Source organism: Salvelinus alpinus, chromosome 13 (genome assembly GCF_045679555.1).
Source record: "Salvelinus alpinus chromosome 13, SLU_Salpinus.1, whole genome shotgun sequence".
In the NCBI taxonomy this organism is placed as follows: Eukaryota; Metazoa; Chordata; class Actinopteri; order Salmoniformes; family Salmonidae; genus Salvelinus; species Salvelinus alpinus.
The window spans coordinates 41,695,627-41,715,275 of record NC_092098.1 but is presented as its reverse complement, the minus strand read 5'-3'; the positions used below and the strand labels follow the sequence as shown (position 1 = coordinate 41,715,275).

The window sequence follows — 19,649 nt, the reverse complement described above, 5'->3', positions numbered from 1 at the left end:
TCTTTGCCTCCAACCCCCTTCGATGTGTAGAACGGATGTGGGTGGGGCCAGGTCTACATAAGGGTGCACATTTTAAAAAATCACAAAAGCTCTGACGAAGGCCGTGTGGCCGATACGTAAGCTTATTAAATATCGGTGATACTATCAGGAGCAGTGTGCGGTTTCCTTTTTCCTTCATCTTCTGCATGTATATATAAAAATTATACACTTCAACAGTGTTTACCAATCCTGGTAAACCAATCCTAGAATTGACTAGAAACATGATTTAACTAGTTAGGCTGATTTGTAATACATATATACAGTACCAGTCAAAGGTTTGGGCACACCTACTCATTCAATGGTTTTTCTACATTGTAGAATAATAGTGAAGACATCAAAACTATGAAATAACACATATGGAATCATGTGTTAAACAAATAAAAATATATTTTATATTTGACATTCTTCAAAGTAGCCACGCTTTGCACACGCTTGGCATTCTCTCAACCAGCTTCACCTGTAATGCTTTTCCAACAGTCTTGAAGGAGTTCCCACATATGCTGACCACTTGTTGGATGCTTTTCTTTCACTCTGCGGTACAACTCATCCCAAACCATTTCAATTGGGTTGAGGTTGGGTGATTGTGGAGGCCAGGTCATCTGATCCATCACTCTTCTCTTTGGTCAAATAGCCCTTACACAGCCTGGAGGTGTGTTGGGTCATTGTCCTGTTGAAAAACTAATGGGATGGTGTATCGCTGCAGAATGCTATGGTAGCCAATGCTGCTTAAGTGTGCCTGGAATTCTAAATAAATCACTGAGAGTGTCACCAGCAAAGCACCCCCACACCACCTCCTCCATGCTTCACGGTGGGAACCACACACCGGAGTTCATCCATTCACCTACTCTACGTCTCACAAAGACATGGTGGTTGGAACCAAAACTCTCAAATTTGGACTCAGACCAAAAGGACAAATTTCCACCGGTCTTATGTCCATTGCTCGTGTTTCTTGGCCCAAGCTTCTGCTTATTGGTGTCCTTTAGTAGTGGTTTCTTTGCAGCAATTCGACCATGAAGGCCTGATTTACACAGTCTCCTCTGAACAGTTGATGTTGAGATGTGTCTGTTACTTGAACTCTGAAGGATTTATATGGGCTGCAATTTCTGAGGCTAGTAACTCTAATGAACTTATCCTCTGCAGCAGAGGTAACTCTGGGTCTTGCTTTGCTGTGGGGGTCCTCATGAGAGCCAGTTTCATCATAGCGCTTAATGATTTTTATGACTGCACTTGACGAAACTTTCAAAGTGCATGAAATGTTCCATATTGACTGACCTTCATATTTTAAAGTAATAATGGATTGTCATTTCTCTTTGCTTATTTGAGCTGTTTTCCCATAATATGGACTTGTTTTTTTTTACCAAAAAGGGTTATCTTCTGTATACCACCTCTACCTTGTCACAACACAACTGATTGGCTCAAACGCATTAAGTAGGAAAGAAATTCCACAAATGAACTTTTAACAAGGCACACCTGTTAATTGAAATGCATTACAGGTGACTACCTCATGAATCTGGTTGAGAGAATGCCAAGAGTGTGCAAAGCTGTCATCAAGGCAACAGGTGGCTACTTTGAACAATCTAAAATACAAAATATGTTTTGATTTGTTTAACACTTTTTTGGTTACTACATGATTCCATATATGTGTTATTTCATAGTTTTGTTGTCTTCAGTTATTCTACAATGTAGAAAATTGTAAAAATAAAGAAAAACCCTTGAATGAGTAGGTGTGTCCAATTGACTGATACTGTACATAAATAGAACTTAAACAGTACACTACACCTCCTATGCATCATGTAAATACTCTAAAACCAGTTTCTCAATATCATTTTTTCCCCACCTGCATTGATCTGATAAACACAGGATAGGTGTAGTATTTCATCAAATGAGAGACTTAATTTCAACCAGTAGAGAATGTGAAATGCTTTATTGAAAGAAGTTCATTATCCAAGTGTTATAAATACATAATACATGCATTATAAATATAATTGTAATATTATATATAGAGGTTCAATCTTTACTTCAATGCACATATGGTGTGCATGATAAAAACAGAGGAAGAAAGGAGGTGATGAGAGAGGTGTAAAAGGGAAAGAGGTAAGAACAGAGGAACAGGGAAGACAGCAATTGTGTTTCTAGTGGTGTCCTAACCAGCCTTGGGCTCCCAGTCGGTCCGAAGGTTATTTTAAGAGCGAGTGAGGTAGCGATGATGGGACTGGGGGTTGGCATCCTCTCTCACATCAAAACATACCTGCAGACGAGAGAGAGATAGAATTTAAAAAACACAAGGCTTAAACATGCTAACATTGTCAGTCATGATAATCATCAGAAGGTGAAATGCAAAACTGACCTTGGATCATTAACTCTGGGACTACTACATCTCTATCTGTATTTCAATGTAAAGCATCTCTTTAATAATACTTCCTGTTGACCCGACCAAGTGACCTGTCATCATGCTGTGCCCTCTATGTAGCCAGTTCAGATGCGGGAGGGATTCACCAACACAGCTGATATAACCTAAAGGATTTAGGGAGAAGGGGAGAGGGATGAAGGAGAGCGACTGTTATTGAGAAAATAAGGTAGTTAAAGAGTGTTTAATGGGAATCTGTGTGTGTGGACTCACCTGGTGTCCACACTAAGTGGCTGCAGAGTACTTTATGCTGTAAAACATGCACAGACACACAAGGATAAACAATATAGCGTAGTTATAGAAATAATTAAGTGTCTTACTATTTTCCACGGTTGGCCCTCTTCCCTATTCTTTGAAAGTGTAAGGAGCCACAGTTATACACCTGAGCATGCTTACCGCACAACACAATCCAGCAATCAGATTGATACATGAGTGTGTAGGTGTGGGTTGTAGGGTGTCTAATTGTTCTACATTATTTCAATATGGGTGAATTAAAATAGCCTGTACAGACATCACACCCTTACCTAAACAGCACCCTCAGCAGAGAAGTAGAAATCAAAGGGATATAAACTGGGAACTGCAGTTGACATAGCTAAGTAAATAAAAGAATACTCTTATTGCAATGTGGATGGCTCTTAAAAGAGCCGTTGGTTGTGCATAGTGTAATCTATGGTGTTGCCAGGGAACAGCACCCTCTTCGAAGAAGTAGGAGGTGAAGTTCTCACACACACAGATTGCCTCTCTTGCTGCGTTGTTGGACCCCATCCTTGAAACATCCTACAGATCAGCAGACTTGGTCCTCGTCTCCATCCTCATGAAGATATGCAGGACACAGGTAGCCTTCACAAGCCTAAATTCCCCCAGGAGGCAGTCCCAGATGGCCCTGGTCACCCAACCTTGCAGTGCCCTACACGGTAACTGTAGGGAATCGTTTTGAAGGAATATCCAGTTACAAGGTATCTGTAGGAATATGGAAGATAATATCATTATTAGACTTTTACATCACCAGGTCATTGTGGATTACTAAAGTATAATATCCCTTACAACACATCATGATAACATTGGATAGATAGATGCATGTGCATACACATGTGCATGTGACAATAGCAGGATCATATCAAGGATAGCGTCACAAATGAATAAATACATATCACTTGAAGCTTGATGAGTTGATCATTTAACCCACTGTTCCTAGGCCATCATTGTAAATATGAATGTGTTCTTAACTGACTTGCCTAGTTAAATAAAGGTCAAATAAAACATTTGAGTCAGCTGTGCAGTGCTAAGGAAAAAACAAAAAATGTGCTCCCCATTGAGTTCCCAGGACCAGGACTGAAAACCACTGCTCTTCATTGGGACCTCTTCATCTGCAGACAGGCTTTCACAGCTCTCTGTTTCTGAGGACAGAAAACCTCACAAGAAACAGACTTCATTATACTCAAAATAAGACCACACTGAATATTATGTCACTATTATCTCCGGCCTCACTTCTAGGGACTGGAACTACACAAAGTACCTGCCCTATCCAGAATAGCCTACTCTCTCACTTTTGACAGTTGGGGCTGCTATCCTTTCACCCTCCTCCATGGCTGTTAGCTAGCTACCTACAAATGCATTTGGAGTTTATTTTTTATTTTTTTACAGTGATAAATACATCAAGATAGCTAGCTAATAGGAAGTTAGGTAGCTGGTGATATTTAATTCACTTAGCTAGCTATCTATACAGTATGTAAAGTTGGCCAGATAGCAAGTTAGCTACATTAGCAGCTCATTTGAGTTAGCCCGCACTGTTGCTAGTTAACTAGTAATACAAAAATGTTTTACATTTTTTAAATGTATTTACTTACTTGAATAGGTTCTCCCAGCCATGTGGACGATTGGAAACAGGTCAGCAAAGTTTGTTTGTCATCCGAGCGTTTTAGAGCATATTACTATGTACTTGTGAATAAATTCATGAAAAATGGATTAAACTATTTACCCATTTAATAACCAGACCTTAATACAAACTTGCTATGCTGAATTCTTGACCCACAATCAAATGTGCTGCTATATGCTGCAAGGACGCCCACAAGCGAGCCACTCTGGGCGGCCTAAGCGAAACGCTGCAATATACAGCGTGCTAGTGTACACGAATCGTAAGCCTACTGGTGATGTTAAACACTCCAATCATAGTTGAGATCTGATACCCTACACAGCGCAAGACAAGATGTAGGCCAATGTCATAGGCCTATCATCAACCAATCATATTTCTCAAACCCTTTCGGGCTAAATTTCAACTAAACTTCGAGAGGATGGTTAGGCCTCCTAACTACTTACAGAAAGCGTGCTTCTGATGAAGACCTACAAAAGTAAGTAAATAGCTGTATTAGACTCAAACTTGTGAGGCTCTCCTGCTCATTCAACATATGTTCTGCTTCTTCACTCATTCCTGTTTTAAAAGACTCCCATATCCTAACTGTTTTACATTCCCTGAGATCAACCAGAATTTTTTCCTTTGACAAATATTCAGAGAGAATTTCATAAAAATAGCCACACATGGTCTCTTGTTTCTGCATCAAGAGTAGGCTACGCTTCAATTGCTTGGTCGGTGTAGTGGACTGCAGGGGTGTATTGCTGCCAGAGCACACCGGATGGTGGTAGTCACAATGGTGGTAGTTTAGTAAAGTTATAGCAAAGCTGAATCAATGTCTTGGAAGATGACAACGATAGTATAACGTTACTGTTACACCAAAAACACTACATTTCCTATCAGATTGTAGGTCGGTTAGCTGAATAGTCCGCCAAAAATGTAATGCGGCCAAAACTCAACAGCGTGCGCCACTAGGCAGAATGTTCTTTGGTTGAAACAAAATATAGGAAGGCTATATAGTTTAACACGATCTGCTCTAATTTGCTCACTAAACAGTAATTTAAGAAGCTTTAAATGCATATTCCCATGAAACTGACTTGAGATCAAATGATTGGGATGCAGACGCAGTTTGGACATTTCCCTGGTAAAATGTGAAGAATTATCATTCACAATTGATAGTGACGATGGCCTATTTTAAAGATGGGTATGATTAACTTGGTTTGAAGGTATTAAAATTGTATTGAGATAATAGGCAGACGTTGCAATTGGTGGACGTATTTTATGCATATTCTATAATGATATTCGATATCTATCGGTACAAACTTTGAGAAATTATGCTACTAAATGTTTTTATTCATGTAGGGTCACACTGTCTGGCAAAACCATCCTGTTGTCCCGCATATGGGTAATTTAAATGTGGTGACCCTAGTGACAAGTGACAAGTTTTATCTTTTCAAAGTTTGACCCAAAAAACAAAACAAAATGTGAATGGTCTGTGTAATTGAGGAAACTGTACCACACTCAGATAATTTGTGTGCTGATATAGATACAGATTGAGGTACATTGATGCCACAATATCCTGCAAGGGATAAAAAAAAGTGTTCTATCACCCAAATCTCCAAACATATTTGTCATCGGTTGTCCTTAAATGATTTAGGGAAAACTTTGCCACACATGGAAACCACTGGCCACATCTTTGACTTCGCCAATTATTGTCATCTCCAAGGTTTTGGCATCTTCCATAAATTGCGTCTGCAAATCTGCCATATAAATAGTTAAAAAGAATAAGATGAAGCTCCGGTAAAGATGGATAACTATTAAAATATAGCTGATATGCGTTTTTCTACATTGTAATGGACACAGAGAACTTTTGGCTGCTGGCAGGCTTCGGCACAGCAAAGCCAAGTCAGACCGTGCTCATGGTTCTTACAGGGGAAGTCAAATGAAAGGCTACAATGGATTTGCTCATGATCCTGCATGCCACAAATAACATGTAGCTATAATTTCCCAGAATTTATTTTGAGGGGGCTTTTCATTATCTGGATAGACATTTCTAGCTAATGTTACACCAATCAAAGCAGTGGACCGTGTAGTGAAGCAAAACTATTAATCTTGGGGCAACAGGGGGAGCAGGTTTGCAAAATGCTATCATATCACGGAATTATACTATTTAATAAATGGTCAGATATATGGGGGCGGAAGGTAGCCTGGCGGTTAAGAGCGTTGGGCTAGTAACTCAAAGGTTGCTGGTTCGAACCCCCGAGCTGACTAGGTGAAAAATCTATCAATGTACTCTTGACAAGGAACTTAACCCTAATTGCTCTGGATAAGAGCATCAGCTAAATGACTCAAATTTAAATATATATTTTTTAGATTACAGACTAGTTCAAAAATAAGTGAAAATTGACAAAATATCCAATGGATTATGATTATTCTCGGGGGAAAAACTAAATAAAAATGGATGTGCAAAAACACAAGTTTGCATCCCCTATTTTAATTTGCTCCATGGCTGAGGCGAGCAAGTGTACAAATCTGTTTGGATCATCTCAGTCTTGAAGAGGAATAACTTTGCATCTGTTTCTGATTAATAAACAATCCCATGCTGATGGGTGGTAACATTCAAATAAAACCCAGCCCTGACACGAAACGTAGGCTGAAAATAAGTTGTATATATCATAGGAAAAGACACCGCATTCACACAGATCTGCACGAAATGGGCACTTCAGATTTGTCACTTCAAGCCCAAATATATAATTCTTTGACTAAAACGATGACTTATCAACTTAAATCGTTGTGCAACATCATGGGTAAGCTCTGGCTATCGTCTTACAGCTCAAAAAAGTGGATTTCTACTGGTGTGGGTGCTTAAATTCCTATATCAAAGAATCATGCTGCCCAAAAACAGGGTTGTCAAACATATGGCCTGCAGGCCGAATCTGGCCCACGAGGGGGTCCAAAACGGTTAGAGTACTTTACTTTAAAATGACTAAAACCAAATGGAAACTGTGTAGAAATGATAATGGACCTACATTCATACAGTTTCTTGACTGTGTCCAGCTCACTACTAATCACCAAAATGAAAGCTAGACAGTCAGGGAGCATCGAAAATTTTAAAACATGGATAGGACTATTTTGTTCAAATTTGAATGTCAAAGAAATATTTTTTTAAATCACTGCGGCCCTCAGGACCTCGTTTAAGATCGAATGCAACCCCCGGGGAAAAATTTGTTTGACCCCCCTGCCCTAAAATATCAACAATGCCCCCACAACATCCTTCCTCCGCAGTCAGACCCTGTTCCTCATGTCAAGATGAGTAACCAACCACATTTCCTCAACAGTGTGGATGCATTCAATGCTTCACTTCAAATACCTCCCGCAGTCCTCCAGCCCTTGGCTGATGTGTTACTCTTAAATAAATGGATAAATGGTGTGTAATATTTGCCTTAAATTAGCATTTTGCCTACACAGCTCACAATGCACTGCAGTACAACCAGCCCAGTGCCCACTGACTATACAGGACCAAAGTCCCTTTAAAAAAAAGGTACAGTAGTCTCTGAACAATGTTTTAATAATTGCTATTCTAAGGACAGATAAGATCATCTGTAATCGGGGTCCTTTTCAATTCAGCAAGTAAATTGACATTACAATATTTTCTTCAATGCTTCTCTATGAGGAAAAAAAATATTGGAATTTGTTTACTTCCTGAATTGAACTGGAATTGACCCCAACCCTGAAATACTGTAACTGAAATCATTTGAATACTAGGTCTGTACATTATTCAATTTGGATCTTAGCTTGGCTACAGACGGACCCTTTCTACTGTATCTCCCTTTGCCGCTGAGTTCAGAGCCATTTCATTATTTTGTTCATAATGACTAATGCTCAACATAATTTACCCAAATGTCAACTGCCTCTTTCAAACAAGTGTGTTTTGTGCCCTAGTTAAAAGCCTCAAACCCCCCACGAGAGCGTCAGTATGACACATAACGGCACAAAGCACACTTTAACGTCACTCCTCTAATTTCCATCAGTACCACCAAAGACTCACTTGACTTCAGGCTATAGAAATCCACTGGGGACACAAAAGTGCTTCTCAAACATTCACCCTATTCCCTACATAGTCCACTAACGGGAATAGGGTGTCAATAGTTATGTATTCGGTTCATGTTTAAGCCCCCCCTTTGGGGCTGTCAAATCGCTCTCCCTCTCAGAATACGCCTATAGGAGTTTCGCATTCAAAGCCACATGTACTCTTCAGTAATATATTAAACCCACAATGAGTCTGACTGGAACGGAAAGAGAGTCAAAAGAGGATGATAAGTGGTGGTGATTTCAAGAACAACCTGTCGGTTACACTGTAATAATCACGACAAGATGGATGTCGTTGACAATCAACAGTCTATCTACAGTCATGACACAATCCATTAGTTTGTTCGCTTTACACTGAACCAATATCTGACCTAAACACTGAATCATCATAAGAGTGCAAAGTCCGTTGTCATTACTGTTTGTTATGTCATGACTATATCAGTGTTATGTAGCCGTTATGAAAAAGGGTTCAAGTGTTACCAAAACTACTTCTACCAGTGTGTAGAGAAAACGTAGGATGAATATCTAATGAATAATTGTAGACCAAAGCTGCTGTTCTTAATTCAAAAGACATATGAAAAGTAGGTCTTGTATTCCCAAATGATATAATGCATCCCCAAACGATTCGTACTACTAGGCCGGTCTACTGACGTCAGCCGCTATGAATAAATTATTACACTTAATTTAAAAAATGTGCTGCACAGTGCACTTTAATAGGTGCTTTCTGTGCAGTAATCAGTCAGAAAGTAATCCTTATTTAGTTTTTTTGATAATCAAGTACTGTACTCAACACGGAAATGAATGAATAGTGAAGTGATTCAAAGTGATTTTATCCAACAACAAACGAATTCATCAACTCCTTACCATTTAGTGCATAGCTGATCGTAATCTTCCCTGTTACAAAATGAATAAAGAGGTGTTTGGCTATATGAACTAGGAGGAACGGTCAACTACCCGACAACATCGTTACTTTCCAAAAGCGTCTGTCTCAATTCCTCAAATAAAGATCACACTTGAGAACAACAAACAGTGAGTGGACATTCACTTTCTTGATATGGCTATACTTTTCCCCCCAGCTCGTGACATTTATATTTGCATATGTCCTCAATTTTTTATAATTTATTGAGATTAGCTCCACTCCTGTTACATATTCATAACGATCTGCTCCTGACCAATCCCTGGGGACTTGACCTCGGTCAGACCCATGTCATGTGTGTGGGGGATGAGCCCTCTCTCTAGGCTGCCATGATAAATTCCCCTTGATGGTGATAAGCCTGTCTGTGCTATACGGTACCCTTAGGGGTGCTGAGACGCCCCTACACACACAAACACATACACTGAACCTCCCACTGGGAAACCCACTCTGTGTGTGACACCAACTCAGAACCATGTGGTAATACATTGACAATTTGTGTGGAATGCTTTATTTTGTGTGGTGGCACATACCAAAACGATGCCCTTTCACTTCTCTAGAGCAGTATTTTTCAGCCCAGTACTATTCTCACAAAACGAATTCCACTAATCAAGGGCTCAGTGATTAGTTAAATAGGTATATCAGGTGCAGTATGTTAATGCTGGCCTAGAACAAAAGCCTGCACACACCCTGTGGGTCCCCAGGACCAGGATTGAGGAGCAGTGCTCTAGACTAAAGATGATCCCCATAGTCTTGGTATGGAACCTGCTCCTGGGTGAATTTTCTCCTACATGTACAGATCTAGATTTCCTTCCCCCAATCTTAACCATTAGTGGGGAAATACACATACCCAATGGCAGGTCTAGTGGCAACTTTACCCTACACTATGGAACCTCTGAGATCAGGCATGCTAATAGAACACTAGCTAGCTGAAATAGAAGCGTCTGATTGGACATTACGTAACCAGGGCTGTCACTTCTCATTTCACCAGGCCAGTGAGAGAGGGCGGGCTGAGGAGTCAGACGACGTCCACTGTAAGAGCAATGGGATTTGATTTAATTTTCATCGAGATACAAAGAATCACAATCCCACAAACTAGCAAACCATTAGGCGTATTGCGACAACGTCATTTAGGATTAGGCTGACGGTGTGCATATGGAACAGAACTGTCATACAGAATGTCCAGCCTCAGGACATGAAACAACCCTCACCATTTCCAACCAATATTACTACCTCTTCTCAGCTGACATAGAACGTCAAAACAACTTGACACAACATTACAATCATGTAGCATCTTACTTCGAGTTGCACATCAGCCATCTAGGTAAGATATTTAATCTAGGATAGTGTTGAATGGTGCATAGAGGCATCTTCTCCCTACCAAGTGTGATAGGATAAAATATTTAGGCACAACTTGAACTACAGGCTATTAGGCTGTCAGGAAGTATGTACAAAGCCACCCCAACTACATAGCTCCGAGGTGAAATTTCCCCTAGGTACAGATCTAGGATCAGCTTCCCCTTCCCCAATCCTAACCTTAACCATTAGTGGGGGAAAATGTTAAACTGACACAAGATCAGAGGGTTTCTCAAGGGTTCTTTGGGAAGGGTGAGCCTTTCAATGGTTCTTTGCCACTCAGAAAAGGGTTCTTTCATTTTTGAAGGAGAATTAAAATGTAGGTGCGGCATCTCAGAATATTTTGGGGCGTGGTTTCCTCACAGTTCTTTTTGTGAAACTGAGTGACATTCCTATTTAACTGTTGTGTAATGCCATTACATGTTAAATATGACTATGGCCAGTTATGGTGTCTTGTGAAATACTCATGTATGACCTTGTGTCAGTTGAGAACAGTTGACTAAATCAGTGGTTCTCAATTCTCTCCTCAGGGACCCACAGCCATTGCAGGGCTAGCAAACCTGATTCAACATAACACAAAAACACATAAGGAATTTTAACAATATAGTATGGCTAACCAGATTAAAAAACCCTGTATGGTTATTCAAAAGGATCTACAAAAGAACCTTGGATTGGAGATTGAGGAAGGATTTTATAGAACCATTATCCATAAAAGTTCTATAAAGAAACATAAAAATGTGTTCTATATAGCCCCAAAAAGGGTTGTAACCAGAGCAGAACCCTTTTTTGGTGAGATATAGAACCTTTTATTAATGTTTTTTTTATAGAACCTTCAGGAAAGGGTTATTTATAGCACCATACAGGTTCCATTTGGAAATGTTAGGAGCATGGGTCTTTATAGAACCTTCCAAAAAAGGTTATATATAACACTATATTCCCCACCCCCCCAAAAAATGTGTGTGTGTACTCCCTTTTAACAGTGAGTGTAAGTAAACAATATTGTGGAGGATGGATGAGCTTGTAAGAGTTGTGCCTGCAGCAAATGGGTACAGAAATAGGCTCATGCCCAGCTGTACCTTCGCCTGATATAATGTAACATGACATTACAGCACACTACAATTACATCTGTTAGCAACACATGTTGAAGGGGTTAACTGTTGCATTACTTTATTTCACGTTCCTGAAATATAGAATATCACTTAAATATTAGATTTTTTATAATTTAATGATGAATGACAAAGATAAATGAATTTGTTCTGAACATGCAAAATGCCATACTCATCATAGCTGCATATTAGACCACACACACTTCACGCGAGACTTCCTACCACGAAACCTACCACCGTTTACACAGCAGGAATATGATGCGGTTTTGAAAAAAGCTGGATTCTAACGTTTATTTGATAGCAAGGGACACATTTCACTATGTCTGGTAAGTAGAGTTCCTAGAGATTCTACATATGCTTTTATTGACAGGAAGAAGAAGAAAAAATTGTGAAGCCGGCTATATTTTCCATCGCCAACCACCAGAACAATGCACAGCTCAGGGAGTCCAACCAATACACAGACTCCCGATGTTGTGTCCCAAAGCTAGGCCACAAATATGCCCAAGGTGAATGGTTGAGCATGGCTGTGTGTTTCAGTCCAGCCAGCCTGCAGTAGATACAGCGTATGTCCGACCAGTCTAGTCTGGACCTACCCCATATTTACAGAACACATATTAGCAACTTCATCATTCCTCCTCCTGAAACCTCACCCCTCCTCAAGTCAATGTTTCAACCCAGCATTAGTCAAGTCTGGGTGACTAGTGCAGGGTTGAGACATGACACTAGGGGAGGGGTGAGGTCTGAAGAAGAGGAATGTGGAAATTCCTAATATGTTTTGGTGAAGTTGGCTCCTGAGTGGCACAGCGGTCTAAGGTACTGCATCTCAGTGCTAGAGGCGTCACTACAGACCCTGGTTCGATCCCGGGCTGTATCACAACCGGCCGTGATCATGAGTCCCATAGAGCGACACACAATTGGCCCAGCGTCGTCCGGGTTTAGGGGAGGGTTTGGCCATTGTAAAAAAAAATTAAGAATTTGTTCTTAATTGACTTGCCTAGTTAAATAAAGGTTCAATAAAATGTAATTTAAAAAAGTTTCTGAAGTTGAAGTTTTGAGCAGTTTTCTCCAGTGGTTAGCTTCAAGGCAGACTATTTTGGACTGATGTGCAGTGTGCTTTTCTGTCTCCTTCGCAGCTGTCGTGGCATTCACCCAGGTGGATGCTGCACATCAGTAGTGAGAGAGTTCTAGCCATGGCATCTGACTTCAGATACTAATACTGAGAAGCGCTGCTTCAGAAACCAGGGACCAGGGAGCCCTGATGAATGACTACGGACCAGTCTGAAACACCCAGGATGTGACCCCCCTCAATTTCATCTCTGAATGCCTCCTCTCTAGCCTTCCCATTGGGGCTGACTGCTCAAGCCATGAAGGAACTACCCTGCCTGCCATAATCTATTGAACTATTTGTTTTGTTTTTCAAAATTGCATGAATTTGTTTTCTCTTAAAGTGCTTTGAGAGTGTAATGAAAAGCGCTATAAAAGCTTAATAAATCTATTCTTATTCTTATTATTATGTATTCCGTAGATGCTCACCTACTTTCTCCAGACTGCACGCTCAGCTGCACCGTTGCGGACCTGCTGTTAAGACAACCTTCCTTGGGTGGAAAGAGCAGAACACTCCCCCAAACAACCTAAGTTGCATTGCAAAAGCAATGCTCTCAGGGCACGTAGCGTATACTAGCTAGCTAGAGTACTGTATGCATGATTTGCTACAATGCCTCCAGAGCACAAAACGCATGCTAGTATAAGGGTGATTTAATCTGTTCAGACAAGGTTTGTATCTGGGGAATATTTTAAGCAATCTGAGGCCCATGTTTTTAAATGTACAGCGCATATGTAGCCTATGTACCCCCTGGCACTTCACTAAAGAAACATATCAATATCCTTCAGCTCAAAATAACATATTAAGATCTCTAAATCAGGAGGATTAGCTTGGTGCTTTTTTAAATAATACGATTAATTAACATAATGGGTAAGTTTCTAGCTACTATTGTGGGTTTACACTAGGAGTATGTTGTTGTGTTCCACACAAGCCAATGATAAGAGCCTAAGTGTCCCAATGAGAGCAGTGGGATGTGGGAGTGAAATTATATTGTTACTTATTATTATTCATTGGCTCAGCATCCACTCTTAACAAGGAGGATTTCAGCTATAATTCTCTCACATATGTCACCATTTTTTTTTATAGCTGGTATTTATTCTGTTATTTTCATTTTTTTAAAGCCGTGTGGCGTTATCTAGGAAGGGAAAGCGGTAACTGTCTTTCGAGGGTTGGATATAATATGCAACTCTGCATCTTACTGTACAAGCTGAAGAATGGTGTTTTCAAAATGAGGTTCAAGCCCACAGACCCCACTGATGCTACTCAAACTATTTTGGGAGAAAGAATAGTCTGTGATTAATTGTGTTTAGCAAAAGGATGAAGGCTGACGATGCTAATCATTTTTTGATTCATTTTTTTATTTAACCCTTATTTTATCAGGTAAGTTGACTGAGAACACATTCTGATTTACAGCAACAACCTGGGGAATAGTTACAGGGGAGCCAATTGTAAGCTGGGGATGATTAGGTGGCCATGATGGTACAGTATGAAGACCAGATTGGGAATTTAGCCAGAACACCAGGGGTTAACACCCCTACTCTTACGATAAGTGCCATGGGATCTTTAGTGACCACAGAGCGTTAGGACACCCGTTTAACGTCCCATCCGAAAGACGGAACCCTACACAGGGCAATGTCCCCAATCACTGCCCTGGGGCATTGGGATATTTTTTTAGACCAGAGGAAAGGGTGCCTCCTACTGGCCCTCCAACATCACTTCCGGCAGCATCTGGTCTCCCATCTAGGAACTGACCAGGACCATAAGTTATGAATGCATGGCTAATGCAAATTAGTTGTGCCTTACGTGATAAACGATCGTTCAAGCTGGAGCCAGATTTTCATAATTACTAAACAAAAACATTGTCTAAGTGTTGAGATTAAATTATGAGAAAAACATATTTCAAGGAACAATTGGGTTCACTTGTCATTGCTGGCAGTTTGGAGACCTGAAGCATTCTGAACACACATTACCTATCAGCAATAGAACAATTTCCTTATTAATCCTCACAAAATGAGGTAATTATTTTGTCAAGTGTTGACAAAAGCCCTATGTCCAATATGAAAATGAGGGCCTACTTGTTTTAATGGCAGATAATTCTTCAGAGCAAGGCCATAGAATTGTTCAGGGTCCCCATGGAGCGAATGTTAGAAAGATAAGAAAGCGCACCGTCAGATGTTGGTAGTGGGATAGTCACAAGGTGGCCATTCCAAAATGGACAACTGAATGCTGAGTAAATAGTTAAGCTATTTTAAGCATATAACTTAGGGTTAGAGGCTTATGGTTATAACCATATATATGGTTAAAAAGTGTCGTTCCAGTACTTTCATCCTTCCCAGCATGGCTAGTGCTAATGCTGATCATATATTTCCTTGATTCCTTACGTCCTCTCTCCATACGTCCTCTCTCCATACGTCCTCTCTCCATACATTGAAGGTGAAGGTCTGAGGGGAGGAACTTAAATCTTCTCCTCCAATGCATTTTGAGAAGGAGGCGAAAAGAGAACACATGATGAATCAAGGAAACACCAACATTCATCCGGTGAGTGAAGGGAAATGGAAAATGATGGAGGGGAGGAGACATCTCTACTCTCTCAATCACTATACAGTCTGCATGGTAGGTCCCCAAATATATCCTCTCAGACAATCCACTCTCTTTACCCCCATGGGTAATTTGAAGAGGGCTTAGAGAAATCCCCCTATCTATCTTAGCTCTCTGCAGAGGGGAGCCCGTACTGTATGGTGATCACAGACATCCACTGAGAAGCAGGGAAATAAAACAGAGCTGGAGGGAAGAAAAGTGGGGCACAGTACATTCTACTCCAACAGTTGAATAAACTATAACGTATCATTGAGTGAGTGGCATTTATGAACTACAACAGTGATTACCTAAATGAGCATTAACCATACTCACCTTTCAGAGAGTCACAGGTTGTGAGGCTAAACAATTTAATGCACTGCATCAATGTGATACTTTAAAGTAACTGTCCAGTGTTTCCAGATTTCTATGAAATATTACCTATAATTAACTACAATATGAGTGAAATTGTTTTTCTTGGAATGGTGTGGGCGTACCTCAACAGAATGGTGTGGGCATATATCGGTCATTGAAAATATTCATGTGAGTAGACCGCTGATTGGCCAGCTCATCCTCTAGGAGGATGACATCTTCCTCTGAAGAAATAGCAAGCATTTTTTAAACGTTCTGTTTGAGATACAAGTTTGTGGTAGAGTTTATGGAAGTTTTTCTCCAATTTAAGCTTTGGCCACAAATATGAGTATTGGATTCAACAACATTATTTGAGTTAATAACATAATATTAACTTTTATAAGTGAGATTTTCACTGGATAGTTACTTTAATTAGATATCAAGCTGGGTCCCTTGCATTTGGCTGCTTCAGGTCAATGTCATGGCTCATGGCTTCATGAGTAGGAGACATGATATGGGTGATGATGGCAACATCTTTGGAGGAGGCAGACCTTAATACAGGTTATGAGCTGCATTTTTAAATCAGAGACAGTAGGAGACAGAACCAGTAGCGATCTAATGATGTGATGGCATTCACATTACACCACCTCCCCCATTGCCTCTGTATAACAAGGTGTGCCTCATTGGAAAATACTGAAACACGATCAGACTAAAGGACATGACGCAAGTCATTGCAATAATACTTTTTGGTGAAATTCTGAAAGCTGGTTCTCTTGAAAAAGGACACTATGCCCTGGAATGACTAATATCAATCTAGTCCAGATTGTTGCACAAACTGATCACTCCCTGTTCCACTCATCACACTTGTGACTTCACAAGCTATTCATCACTGGCTATCTCCATTGACTCAAGACAAGTGACTAAAGCACTGGTTGGACTCTGTTACTCTTCATAACTTATGGAGTATTTCAATGTTAGAAGTTGATTGGCAATATTAAAAGTCTACATTGTGCTTTGTCCCCTCACATACATACATACATACATACATACATACATACATACATACATACATACATACATACATACATACATCATATACAATTTTAAAAAATGCAAGACTTTACAATTAGTTACTATCAAATCTAACCTTCAACGTACAACTTTGAAGCAAAAAAATTGTTGGATTTACCTCTTTCTTGCGCACCATACCGCTTTCTCCAAATTCCTTGGCTTGTTGTAAAACACTGTTTAAATGAACAGCCTAATAATCAATTTCCTTGGAGTAAAACTAGAAAAGGAGTATCATGTGTATCCTCTCCTGTATTCCCTCTACCGTCCAGACTCTCTGAATGCAGCTCAGAGAAGCACTGAAAAAAAGGCAGGGGAGTACTCTCATTCTTAAGATGCATCCTCCCCAGGTCTCATTCACTCACATTTCCATTTATTTTTCTTCTTTTGCATGCCGTCTCGCTCTCTATCGGCCTCTCTTTCTCTTTCGTCTCTTCACCGACTCAGTTTCATCCCTATTATTTGGCGTTCTCTCTCCAGGTCTCTTGCAGCTCACTCCACTTGCTCTTGTCCATCTCCCTCTTCTCCGTTTGCCTCTTCACTTACTCCTTTCTTGCGCTCTCTCTTCTCTATTTGCCTCTCTCTTCACTCACTCCTTGCATGCTCTTGCACTCATATATATATATTTTTTTTTTTTCTCTCTCTCTCGCTTGCTCTAACCAGTGAATCTTGCTGTTATCCTGTTTTCCGGTGTGCCTTGATTCCCAAGCCAGAGAGCACCACCACCAAAATAACACACGCACCACTTAGACCAGACCCTTTTACAATTGTTTTTGGTCGGGTGGACAGGGTGACATGGTGTTCTAGGGGGTAAATATATCCCGGCGTAGCATGGTGTGCATCTCAAATGGCACCCTAATCCCTATATAGTGCACTACTTTGTGATCTGGTCAAAAGTAGTGCACTATATAGGGAACAGTGTGCCATTTGGTACATAACCATGCTGTCTCAATCCTGATAATTCACCACTCCATATCCTCCAAAAACACACATGCAGCGTGTGCAGCTTTGTAGAAATTCAGCCTCGGAGCATTCACAGCAACAACAATCAAGGTGTTTTACAGTGCTATGCCAACATAAAGCATAAGCACTTCCTCTTCTGCAAATCCTTATTATTTGGCGTCTCGACAGTCTGGTTTTGTGCATGCATTAAAAAAGAGAGCTATCAGTCTTTGTAAAGCATTGTGGCATCATAAAACATTCAAACACAAGGACAAATCTTCCACAAGAGGGAAGGACAAATCTTCCACAAGAGGGAAGGACAAATCCTCCACAAGAGGGAAGGACAAATCCTCCACAAGAGGGAAGGACAAATCCCCCACAAGAGGGAAGGACAAATCCTCCACAAGAGGGAAGAACAAATCCTCCACAAGAGGGAAGGACAAATCCTCCACAAGAGGGAAGGACAAATCCTCCACAAGAGGGAAGGACAAATCCTCCACAAGAGGGAAGGACAAATCCTCCACAAGAGGGAAGGACAAATCCTCCACAAGAGGGAAGGACAAATCCTCCACAAGAGGGAAGAACAATCCTCCACAAGAGGGAAGGACAAATCGGGTGACAGTGAAACAGAAAACAATCCTTTATCCACCATATATTGCAACATTAGTTTAGCCGTGCTCTTAATAAAAGCAACTAACCGAAACGTTAAGCACAAGTGTTTGTTTCTCTTTACCATTACAAAATGTTTACCAATATTATTTATGAAACACAATAATAAAAAAGGTTAAGTGCATCCAATCCTTTACAATATTTTCGAATTGACAACACTCATGAGAACATTCTTTATGCTAATATATTCATACAGCTCATGACAACAAATGTCTAAAATATCTCATACACCATTTTCTTTTTTTTCTTTTTTTACATCAAGTCAGTAGCTTCTTCTGACCTACTTTCAATGGAAGTGCCTCTGAATCTCATCTAGAACAGTGCAAAAATATTTTTGCAGCCCTAAATATTAGCCTAATTTGACACTTCGCTATTTACAGGTATTGCAGGCTGCAGTTGCACCCTTCTCAGTGTATGAGGTAATTAAGGTAGATACAGTATGTACATATAACTAGGAATAAAGTGACAAATAATAAACAGTAGCAGCAGCGTATGTGATGAGACAAAAAAGTTACAGGTTTTTCATCACAATATTCTCAATGCAAACCTGTTTACAGTGACATATAGCCTAAATATAATGAAAACAGAAGACTTGAACAAAAACTGCATACACAAATGCTAATGGTATTCATACGCTATTTGTATACATTCACAATTATTTGATATCAAAACACAGTAAGTTGGATAAACAGGAACCCATATTTCCTCTTGTAAGGACTGGGAGTCTAGCATTGTTAGGGCCATCGAGACCAAAATTATTGAGTGTGCTATAAATAGCATTTTCCCCTCACCAGATGCAGTGTGTGTGCTGTTGTTCTGCAGATAGTGTGTACAGTATGCTACTCTGATGCTGCGGTTAGAAAGATTAACTGAACTGTTGCAGTTAACTTAGAGCAAGGCCTTAGGTCCAATCTGGTAGCTGGCTCTCAAGCCAGGAATGAAGGTGCTGTAGCAGTCTAATCTATGTGTACACAGATCCCACTTGTCATATGGCATGAAACGCTCTCTGGAAAAACTACATATGGAAGGGAGGAAGTCCCCAGAAGAGAGTTGGTTGACTTTGCATCCCAAAAGGCATCCTATTCCCTATATAGTGCACTACCTTTGACTAGAGCACTATGGGCCCTGGTCAAAAGTAGTGCACTATAAAGGGAATAGGATGCCATTTGGGATGTACAATTTAA

At 40.2% G+C, this 19,649-nt stretch overlaps 1 protein-coding gene across 3 annotated transcripts in view; it reads right to left on the bottom strand.

Moving 5' to 3' along the window:
• LOC139537711 (protein Aster-B-like) overlaps window positions 1-17,579 on the bottom strand; it is a 123,341-nt gene extending 105,762 nt beyond the window's left edge. For all 3 annotated transcript variants that reach the window (XM_071339331.1, XM_071339332.1, XM_071339335.1), the window contains exon 1: window positions 16,976-17,579. The gene's annotated coding sequence lies outside the window, so the exon portion shown is untranslated. The remainder of the gene's footprint in view (window positions 1-16,975) is intronic.
• Between the last annotated feature and the right edge of the window lie 2,070 nt (window positions 17,580-19,649).